The sequence below is a fragment of the Mustela lutreola genome, chromosome 8 (assembly GCF_030435805.1).
Source record: "Mustela lutreola isolate mMusLut2 chromosome 8, mMusLut2.pri, whole genome shotgun sequence".
Classification (NCBI taxonomy): Eukaryota; Metazoa; Chordata; class Mammalia; order Carnivora; family Mustelidae; genus Mustela; species Mustela lutreola.
This window is the reverse complement of record NC_081297.1, coordinates 55,936,389-55,946,009: the sequence shown is the minus strand read 5'-3', so window position 1 is coordinate 55,946,009 and position 9,621 is coordinate 55,936,389. Positions and strand designations below refer to the sequence as shown.

At 40.2% G+C, this 9,621-nt stretch overlaps 1 long non-coding RNA gene across 3 annotated transcripts in view; it reads left to right on the top strand.

Annotated features, from left to right (window-relative positions):
* The first annotated feature begins 2,599 nt into the window (after positions 1-2,599).
* The window catches only part of LOC131838530 (uncharacterized), a 35,253-nt gene continuing 28,231 nt past the window's right edge, over positions 2,600-9,621 (top strand). For all 3 annotated transcript variants that reach the window (XR_009356636.1, XR_009356638.1, XR_009356637.1), the window contains exons 1-2: positions 2,600-2,673; positions 3,101-3,183. This is a non-coding gene — a long non-coding RNA (uncharacterized LOC131838530). The remainder of the gene's footprint in view (positions 2,674-3,100; positions 3,184-9,621) is intronic.

The window sequence follows — 9,621 nt, the reverse complement described above, 5'->3', positions numbered from 1 at the left end:
TCCTCCTCCTCCTCCTCCTCCTCCTTCTTCTTCTTCTTCTTTTTTGTTTCAAGTTTTTATTCAAATTGTAGTTAGCTAGCATGCAGTGTAGTATTAGTTTCAGGTGTAGAATTTAGTGATTCATCACATGCATAACACACAGTGTTCATCACAAGTTCCCTCCTTCATACCCATCACCCATCTAGCCTGTCCCCCCAACCACCTCCCCTCTAGCAACCCTCAGTTTGTTCTCTATAGTTAAGAATCCATTTTCTGGGGCACCTGGGTGGCTCGGTGGGTTAAAGCCTCTGCCTTCGGCTCAGGTTATGATCTCAGGGTCCTGAGATCAGTATTTTTGTATTCTTCAGTTAAATACCTGGCAGTGTAATTGCTAAGTTGTAGTGTAGTTCTATTTTTAACTTTTTGAGGACTGTAAAACCCTTATTATTTAACTAGTTTAACAAATCAGAAACAAAACAAACAGAACAAACTTCCCATCCATTCTTCCATATATTTATTTATTGTTGGTCCATCCTTCCTATCACTTCATAAAAACAAGCCTCTGGAGGGATCACTTACTTGTCAGTTCCATAAACAGCAAGACCATTATTTCTCAAACTCGAATGAGCGAATTTATTACCTGACAGTAGCTTGCTAAAATGCAGATTCTGATGCAGTAGGACTGGGGTGGGGCTGAGGATGTCCCTGTCTTTCTTCCTTCCCTCCTTCTTTCCTTCTTTCTTTCTAGATTTTGTTCATTTATTTGACACAGAGAGAGAGATAGCCAGAGAGAGAGAGAGAGCATATAAGCAGGAGGAGCGGCAGGCAGAAGGAGAGGGAGAGGGAGAAGCAGGCTACCCACGGAGCAAGAAGCCTGATGTGGGGCTCGATTCCAGGACCCTGAGATCATGACCTGAACTAAAGACAGCTGCTTAACCGACTGAGCCACCATGGATATCCCCAAGAATGTCCATTTCTAACAAGCTCCCAGGGGATGCCTACGCTGCTGGTCTAAGGACTATGTTTTGAGTAGTGAGGAACTAGACTTTGCATTCCAGTTTTGGCCCAGCTGGACACTCTACTAACCAATGACCGTACTATATATTACGTGATAAAAAACCTGAATTTTCCAATATGGGGCTATCGCAGGTCGAGGAGGTAATGCAGGTTGCTTTGCCTTTGCTGTCCAGGTCCTGCTGATCTTCATCTGTCAGGTGGATCTGCTCTGGGATGTGTCTGAAACCAGAGTTCTGATCTCTGGTGTCTGCTTATAAAGTTTCTCTCCACTGTAAGTCAGTGATTGCCAGTCTGGCTGCACATCAGAATTCCTGGTAAAGTTGTGTTTTTTTTTTTTTTTGTTGTTGTTGTTGTTTTTGTTTTTCTCTTTTAGAGAGTACAAAATCTCTGGGGGTGGGACCCAAGCATTTATATTTAAAAAACATCTCCCCAGGTGATTGATTCTCATGTTGAGAATTAATGTTCTAAATGCAAAATTTTTCATTTTGCTGTTGCTAAGATTTGTTTCCCCCAAAATGGCTCTGCAAAGAGCTTGCTATAAATCCTTATGAACCTGAGAATTCTTACTTGGTTTGTGTAGCACCATAGTTCTGCCTTTCCCCAGTGCTGATCTGCTGGAGGTTTGGTTATAGGTTCTGCTTTCTTTATATATTTGCTGACCAAAGGAAAGACTGTTTATTTCACCATCTTTCACGAGACGAACAACTTCCCTTTTTGTAGCCCGAGCTGAAAACAGGATTTTACTATTAGGCAGAAGCTTGGATACCAGGAAACATTCCGTGTTATTAAATGGCTGGTTATTTATCTTCAGATGGTTTGCATTGGGTGTTTTTCCTGATATAGGCAGTGGACAGAGTTTTTAGGCCCATCAGAACAGAGGCAGCAAAGTCTGTTGCAGGCATCAGCCAGAAGGAGGAAAAGGAGGAATGGAAAGGCCAGTAGCTATTTAGGATTTAAAAGGCTTTAAAAGGTTGCCAACTGAGAAATGAGTTGTGCTGCTGCCCAATTATCCATCCACCTTTTTTGGTCCACTGGCTCCTGGTATCTGTGCGCTGAGAGAAAGAAATCATTCTAGGGTTGAGATTTGGAAACCAATCCTTAGAACTGTTGGCCAGATTCTAACATTAAATGTGCTCAGGTTTATCCCTTTTCAGTTTCTGGAGGCATCTCTCTGTATACTGAGCGCTGGGTTTAAGTGTTCGTCCTTTTTTTTAAAGTGAAATAAATATATTTCCATTCCCTCTCTTTTTCCTGGGCTGAATAAATATATATTGTTTCCAGAACTTTTCCTTGCCAGGAGAAAAAAGGGAGAAGATATGGAGTCTGAAATCCTGCTCTCTATAAACCATCAGCTTATAAAACTCTGTCAAGAAGTTCTCTGAAAGGAACAAATGTTAAAGTCATTTTGGGTTTGAACCATGTGATTTGAATCCAGGCTCAATGGCTTCTGTGTTCCTGAAGAGGCACTGTGAAGAAGACAGGTTGAAATAAATCATATCGTTGTGGACCTGGACATGTAGCGCAGGCCGGGTGCCTGAGGATGTTTTGCTCACGTCAGGACCTAAGGGGGTGGGACCTCAGAGGGAAGAGTGCTGGATAGCCCAGCTGAGCCAAATCTAGCCATTAGACCAGAGAGACAGAGCCATTTAGGTCTCCAAGGAGAGAACACAATTTCTGGTGAGTTCCTTTGTGAGGAAATGACACACCCCTTGAAAATCCCTCACCTCATAGAATTTCCTGGTGGAGGCTTCTTTTATTTGTTTTCTTCAAAACCACCAGGTTAAGAGGCGTGTGTGTGTGTGTGTGTGTGTGTGTGAGCGCGCGCGTGCGCGCAAGTATAGGGATATACAGGAGAAGGCTGAAGGATATAAAAACTTGCAGATGGAATTGACTTTGGGGCACTGAGGGAAGAAGGGACTGAGCATTTATTGAGCATCTCCTACATTTTGGTGCCTTGTAAGTCATTGTAGTGATCCCTATAATAACCTTTTAGCCTGTTATAGCTATGAATATTACAGTTACTAATCATGAGGAATTTTAATTTGAAATTAAAATAGGAAGTGAACCTGACAGACGGAAAGTTTCTCTTTTTTATTTTCTCCAGTTTCCCCTAAGGATGGCAGCAGAATGGTGATTCATTCTCTCATTTCTCTGTTAGGAACCTGGTTTACTAATACGAAAACACAGGTAAGTGCCTTTTTCAAAGAACAATGGAGAACCCGAGTTGGTTTTCTTAAATCATGGACTATCATAACAAATACAGTCCACAGACAAGATAACCCCTTGGTATGTGGGTGTTTGCAGGGGGTGTTTTCTCAGAGAAGACTGAGAAAATATGGTAACATTCTGGCTTATAAAACCTCTGAGTCAGGTGTGAACTGGAACATGACCTTATTCCTAATGTTGGACCTCATTCCTCCAGTAAAATCTAAGATTCTTCTTGACCAAACATTCTTGACTGTTTTTATTTTATTTATTTATTTTGTTTTTAAAATATTTTATTTATTTATTTGACAGAGAGAGACAGAGAGGGAGAGATCACAAGTAGACAGAAAGGCAGGCACAGAGAGAGGAGGAAGCAGGCTCCAAGCTGAGCAGAGAACCCAATGTGGGACTCGATCTCAGGACCCTGAGACCATGACCTGAGCCGAAGGGCAGAGGCTTTAACCCACTGAGCCACCCAGGCACCCCTCTTATCTGTTTTTAAACCCCCAAAGACTCTGAGACCTAAAGGCAGGTCTAGATCCTGGGAACTATAAATACTTCTATTTTATAGAGGCAGAATTTGAGGCTCAGGAAGTGTATTAGTTTTGGGGGAGTCAAAAGTTATACATGGATTTTTGAGTGTGTAAGTTCATTGGCATCCCTAACCCCCATATTTTTCAAGGGTCAACTGTACTTTGTAAGTGATTATTCTCCAAGGGAAGCAGTATGTTGTAGGGGAGACTTGCAAGACCACTGTAGCTAGTGAAACTTGATTTCAATCTTGGCTCTGCTTTTTGCATGTTATAAAAAGGGGGCCTGGACAGAGACTGCTGAATTGCAAATAATGCATCATTAAGGGAGAACTTCCAGGCATTGGGAAAGAAGATATTTCCAGGTTGAGTGTACCTTCCAGATGTCTCTCAGATTCTTTTAATCATTTAATTCTCTTTGATAAGAAAATAAGAACTCTTTATAAAGTTTTCCCACAGAAGAGAAATTGTATTTCCCTTCTGTATGTATTTTAAAAAAAGACTTTAAAATTTCTCCTTATGTAGAAGGCTGTCAAATTACCTTTTTGCAAAAAGATTCAGAAGATGGAAAACTATACATCCCATAATTCCAGGGGTGAAAGCAGAAAGGACAAAATTTTTTTCTTTTTTTGCACCAGAGTAAATATGTCAAGTATGGCCGTATTTGCATATGTTGTATTTTAAAATCATGCTTAAAACTGCCTCATATATTCTGAATCTGGCAAGTGGAAGGCAAGGAGGTCACCTGTACAGCTGGTACAAGTAATGGAATTCCCACTAGGCACATTTAGAAGCTCCAAAATAATGTGACAAACAGAGCACTCCATCTGTTGGTTGCCCATTGAGATAAGCACCAGATCTACAGACACTTTAATATGGGCCGTGTATCTTGAGGGTAAACATTTATATTAAGTATCTTTAATTTTATTTGCTTTCCATCTAATTATTCTAGAAACAGTCACAATTATGAACTATACAGGAGTACACATGCTGGCGAACAAATATAATATTTCATTCTTAATTATACTACATGAAAAAAATAGAAACATGTTTCAACACAAGTTGTTTTATAAGTCTTGCATTATTAAACCGGTTTAATAAAAGTTGGGTGGCAGTCAATTCATGATTATTCCAAGTGACCATGAGCAGCTTCATGAAGAATATTTGAGATAAGAAAATGTAACAACCATTTCTAAAACAGGTGTCCTTTTAAACACTTTGGATCATTGAAGAATAAACATAAGTAATGAAGTAAAGCTTTTTTTAGTGAATTATAAAATTTAACATATAACTGAATATAGATGATAAGATAGGTTGGATTGCTGCAAATTCTAATAGCTGTCACTTCACATCAGTATTTTTTGATTAATTCCAGTAGCCCTCACTAGGAGCAGCTGTTCTTAATTGATATATGTCCATTGTGAGGTGTGTCACAAGTAATTTGTAATTACTAGTGGTGACCAAAGTTTTAAAATGAATTACTCACCAGAAATTAGAGGAAACTCTAAGTGATCTGTATAATGAGGTCATCCAAGGACATGGGACTCAAGCATTTCTGTGAACCTTCAAGGATGAGAGAGAGCTGGAAAAGGGGGAATTGTATATAATCTTCAACATATTTCATCGGTGCCAAAGCCCTTTTATGTAGTTCATCAGATATGATGCAGTGGGTATAATAAGGTTGGGAACTGCCAAATACTTAAGCAAAGGTTGCTCAAGGTGCTCGGGACCCCTTGTGAGCTGGCATGATAGAATTACCTCTGCTTTTTGCTTAGCTTCTAATGGCTCTCCAAGATAAGATAAGATGCTTCAGATTTAGAGAGGCCCTGTTTTTGCTATTTACCAAGTAAGCCTCCTACAACACTTGTGGACGGATGCTCACCAAGGAAAATGCCCTAAGAATGTGTATTTTTAAAATTTATTCTTAGCTTCCTAAGAATGTGTATTTTTTAAATTTATTCTTAGCTTCCTAAGAATGTGTATTTTAAAAAAAATTTTTTTGTTTATTTATTATTTGACAGAGAGAGGGACAGCAAGAGAGGGAACACAAGAAGGGGGAGTGGGGGAGAGAGAAGCAGTCTTCCTGCTGAGCAAGGAGCCTGATGCAGGACTAGATCCTAGGACTCTGGGATCATGACCTGAGCCGAAGGCAGACCCAGGAATGTATATTCTCCTGCACTATCAAGTAAGAGTCCAAGAGAAGCAAAGTGAACATTGACAAAAGTGAAAAAAAGGTAGGAAAAATTAAAAAAATAAAATAAAGTACTGAAAAGTAATAATAGACTCTTTACTGAGCTCTTTACATATTCATTAAGTGCTTTAAATATACATTAATCCTGACCATATTCCTCTGAGGTATTATCTCCATTTTACAGATGGTGTAGTTAACCCTCTGTGAGTTTAAGAACCTTGCTCAGGGTCCCAGCTAGTGGGTGACCGAGTCAGGTTCAAACCATGTCTTTGTGATGCCAGTTGCCATAGTCATGTCTATCGTGTTCTATTGTTGCAATGTTAAGAGTTGCAACTCCATGGAGTTAACACTCCATGAATGCTGTTCAAAAGATATAATAAAAATGGTCATTTTCTACAAAAACGAACTTACAGTTTCAAAGCCTATTACAAATTGCAAAACTTTTTACACATACTAGTTCACTGACCACTAAAATAACTGGGGAATACCCTCTCTATGTGTAAGACTTGTGTGTATGTGTATGTGTGCTGAGAGGGAGTGAGAGGAAGGGAGAGAGTGATAGAACGTTCTATTCCTGTTACTCAGTATGTGGAAACAACAAAAAAAAGGGTAAAAACTTGAAAGACCTTCATTTCGACTGACCTGAAGATAAATAGATAATCTTTCCTAATAAAATAAGAAATAGAACCCAACGCTGACTCTTCAGGCTTGACGCAATTCTTGGCTTCTTTAAAATTTTTTTTTTGATTTAAAAAATTTATTTAATTGACAAACAAAGATCACAAGTAGACAGAGAGGCAGGCAGAGAGAGAGGGAGAAGCAGGATCCCCACCAAGGAGAGATCTCGATGTGGGGCTCGATCCCAGGACCTTGGGATCATGACCTGAGCTGAAGGCAGAGGCTTAACCCACTAAGCCACCCAGGTGCCCCGACTTCTTTTCAATTCTTGATTTATTGTCCTTGGAAAGCCAGTTTGTGCTCCAATTGGTCTGAATCCAGCACCTGTGAACCTTAACCCGCCCCCAGGTTCTATTACTCCTGACTTTTGGGCAGAAGGTGTCAATGGATTCTTCTATGTGACCAAAGAGGCAGAAGAAATATGAGGGGATGATAGTGAAAATTTTTTCAAAGTATCGGTTACATATTGTATGTTCACTATTTAAAAATATTAATTAGGCTTTTGTGCACTACACATTTTGGGGAACAAAAGATAAGTTACAAGCTTGACCTTCAATGATCAAGTTGTAGAGGGATCAATTATGAAGTATTTACATGTGGAAATAACTTAAAACATTGGACCACAAGGTCAGCTTCCTTTCTTGGTGACTACTCATACTTGCATTAACCAAGTCCACAACCAATGACAGCTTGTCATGGTTGAACGAAAATGACTGTGATCCCAGAACTGGTTCAACATCTTCTTGCGTAGAGGAGAAAATATAAAGCGATCTTGGAGAGGAGAAGGGACCTTTGTAGAGAAGGCCAGTTTATGAGGTGTTATATTAGGCTACTGGTCCTTTCCCCTTTCTCCTTTTGGGATATGAAGGGTCCTTGACCTGCTCTCTCTGCATCTTTCACCAACCTCAGGGGTCCTTGAAAGGCAGTGTTAGAACATGAAGCTGGTGCCTTCTTTAGGAATTCCCATGAAGTTGTGGGGCTGGCAGATGTGCTTAACCACAACTAGGTATGAAAAAACCATGGAGTGGTGCAGCTGAGAGGAATGGCGTGTATCTGGGTCCTCACCACATGACGTGGCAAGGATGCCTGAGTTTCCCTGTGTGCCTGGAACCCACCTGTAGAATTGAGTGGGGCAGCAGTATGGTTTGCAACCCTGCCCTTCCCCCAAGCTGTAGAGTCAAAGGGAAGGAGTAGAAGGAAGCTGGGAAGAGATTTGGATGATGTTGACTGAGATAGTAATTCCTGAAGTGAATCAAAAGATGCTTCTGGGCTGGGCCAACTTTGGTGGATTGGACTAAATTTCTTTTTTTTTCTTTCTTTTTTTTTTACTGTCAAGCAAGAGTGGAAGCTTGTCAAAGAAAAGTGTGTGCAGATATAAAAATAAAGAGTTTCACATTTTCACATAGCTGATTTGTCATTGTCCAATTCATACCACTTATAGTGGATTTGTTAAATTTACAGTGAGGCAGTTATTGAAAGCCAGGCTTTGTTGAAAAGAACATGTCTTTCTGAATTCCCAAAGCTTCCCTTTCTTCCTTCCTCTCTTTCTTTCTTTCTTTCTTTCTTTCTTTCTCTCTCTCTCTCTCTCTCTCTCTTTCTTTCTTTCTTTCTTTTTATTAACACATAATGTATTATTAGCCCCAGGGGTACAGGTCTGTGAATCGCCAGATTTATACCCTTTACAGCACTCACCATAATACATACCCTACCCAAGGTCCATAACTCCACCACCCTCTCCCTACCGGCTCCCCCCAGCAACCCTCAGTTTGTTTTGTGAAATTAAGAGTCTCTTAATGCTAAACCCTCTCAGGAGGGTTTGTCTCCCTCCTGATCCCATCTTGTTTCATTTATTCCTTTCCTACCCCCAACCCCCCACGTTGCCTCTCAACTTCCTCATCAGGGAGATCATATGATAATTGTCTTTCTTTGATTGATCTATTTCGCTAAGCATAATACCCTCTAGTTCCATCCATGTTGTTGCAAATGACAAGATTTCATTTCTTTTGATGGCTGCATAGTATTCCATTGTGTATATATACCACATATTCTTTAACCATTCATCTGTTGATGGACATCTAGGTTCTTTCCATAGTTTGGCTACTGTGGACATTGTTGCTATAAACATTTGGGTACACGTGCCCCTCTGGATCACTACATTTGTATCTTTAGGATAAATACCAAGTAGTGCAATTGCTGGGTTGTAGGGTAGCCAAAGCTTTCCTTTAAATAACAAACCTCTAAAATTTGGAAGCCTGAGCTTAGAGCTCAGGAAGAGCAGGGCATTGGGAGAGGACAAGGCAAAGGACTGGTCTGAGGGCCTTGATCCAACTTCTCCCATTACATTTGAAAGCTTTAGGGAATGGGGGTTAGAAGTAATCAAAGGTCTGTAGGGAAATCCTGAACAGGATTCTTGCACATCACTGGGAGTTAGGATAAAGAGGGAGTTGAGATCAGTCCCAGAAAAAAAAGATACTTTGTGTGTGTGTGTGTGTGTGTGTGTGTGTGCGCATATTTGGGTCAGAGAGTGGTGAGACTGATCACTGCTTACAAGCATGCAGGGGTCCTTCTGGTGAGAAGACTAGACATCCTTCACCTGGTGAACTTGGTGAGGCTATGTGACTTGCTTTGGTAAATAAAATGTGAGCAGAAATGAAGAGTGTTTCTTCTAGGCAGAAATGCTAAGAAACATAACTGGACATGTTTAAAAAAACCCACAAAACCCCAAACCAACAAATTACCTTTTACTATGGTGGATGCATGTGTTGAGGTGGAGCTCACATTAGCCTGGACTCTTCAGCAGCTATGATAAGTGGAGCAGCCTGTCAATTTATGATGAGCAAGAAGTAAACATTCTTCTAATTCAACTTTTGGCTTATTTGTCACTACAACATACACTGCCTTTTCTGACCAATACACAATGTGAAAATTTTATCCCCAAGACATAGTCTATACAACACCATTTATCTGTAATTTTATTTGAAGAGAGCAGCTGGATTAAATTCCAAAACAAAGGGGGACCAT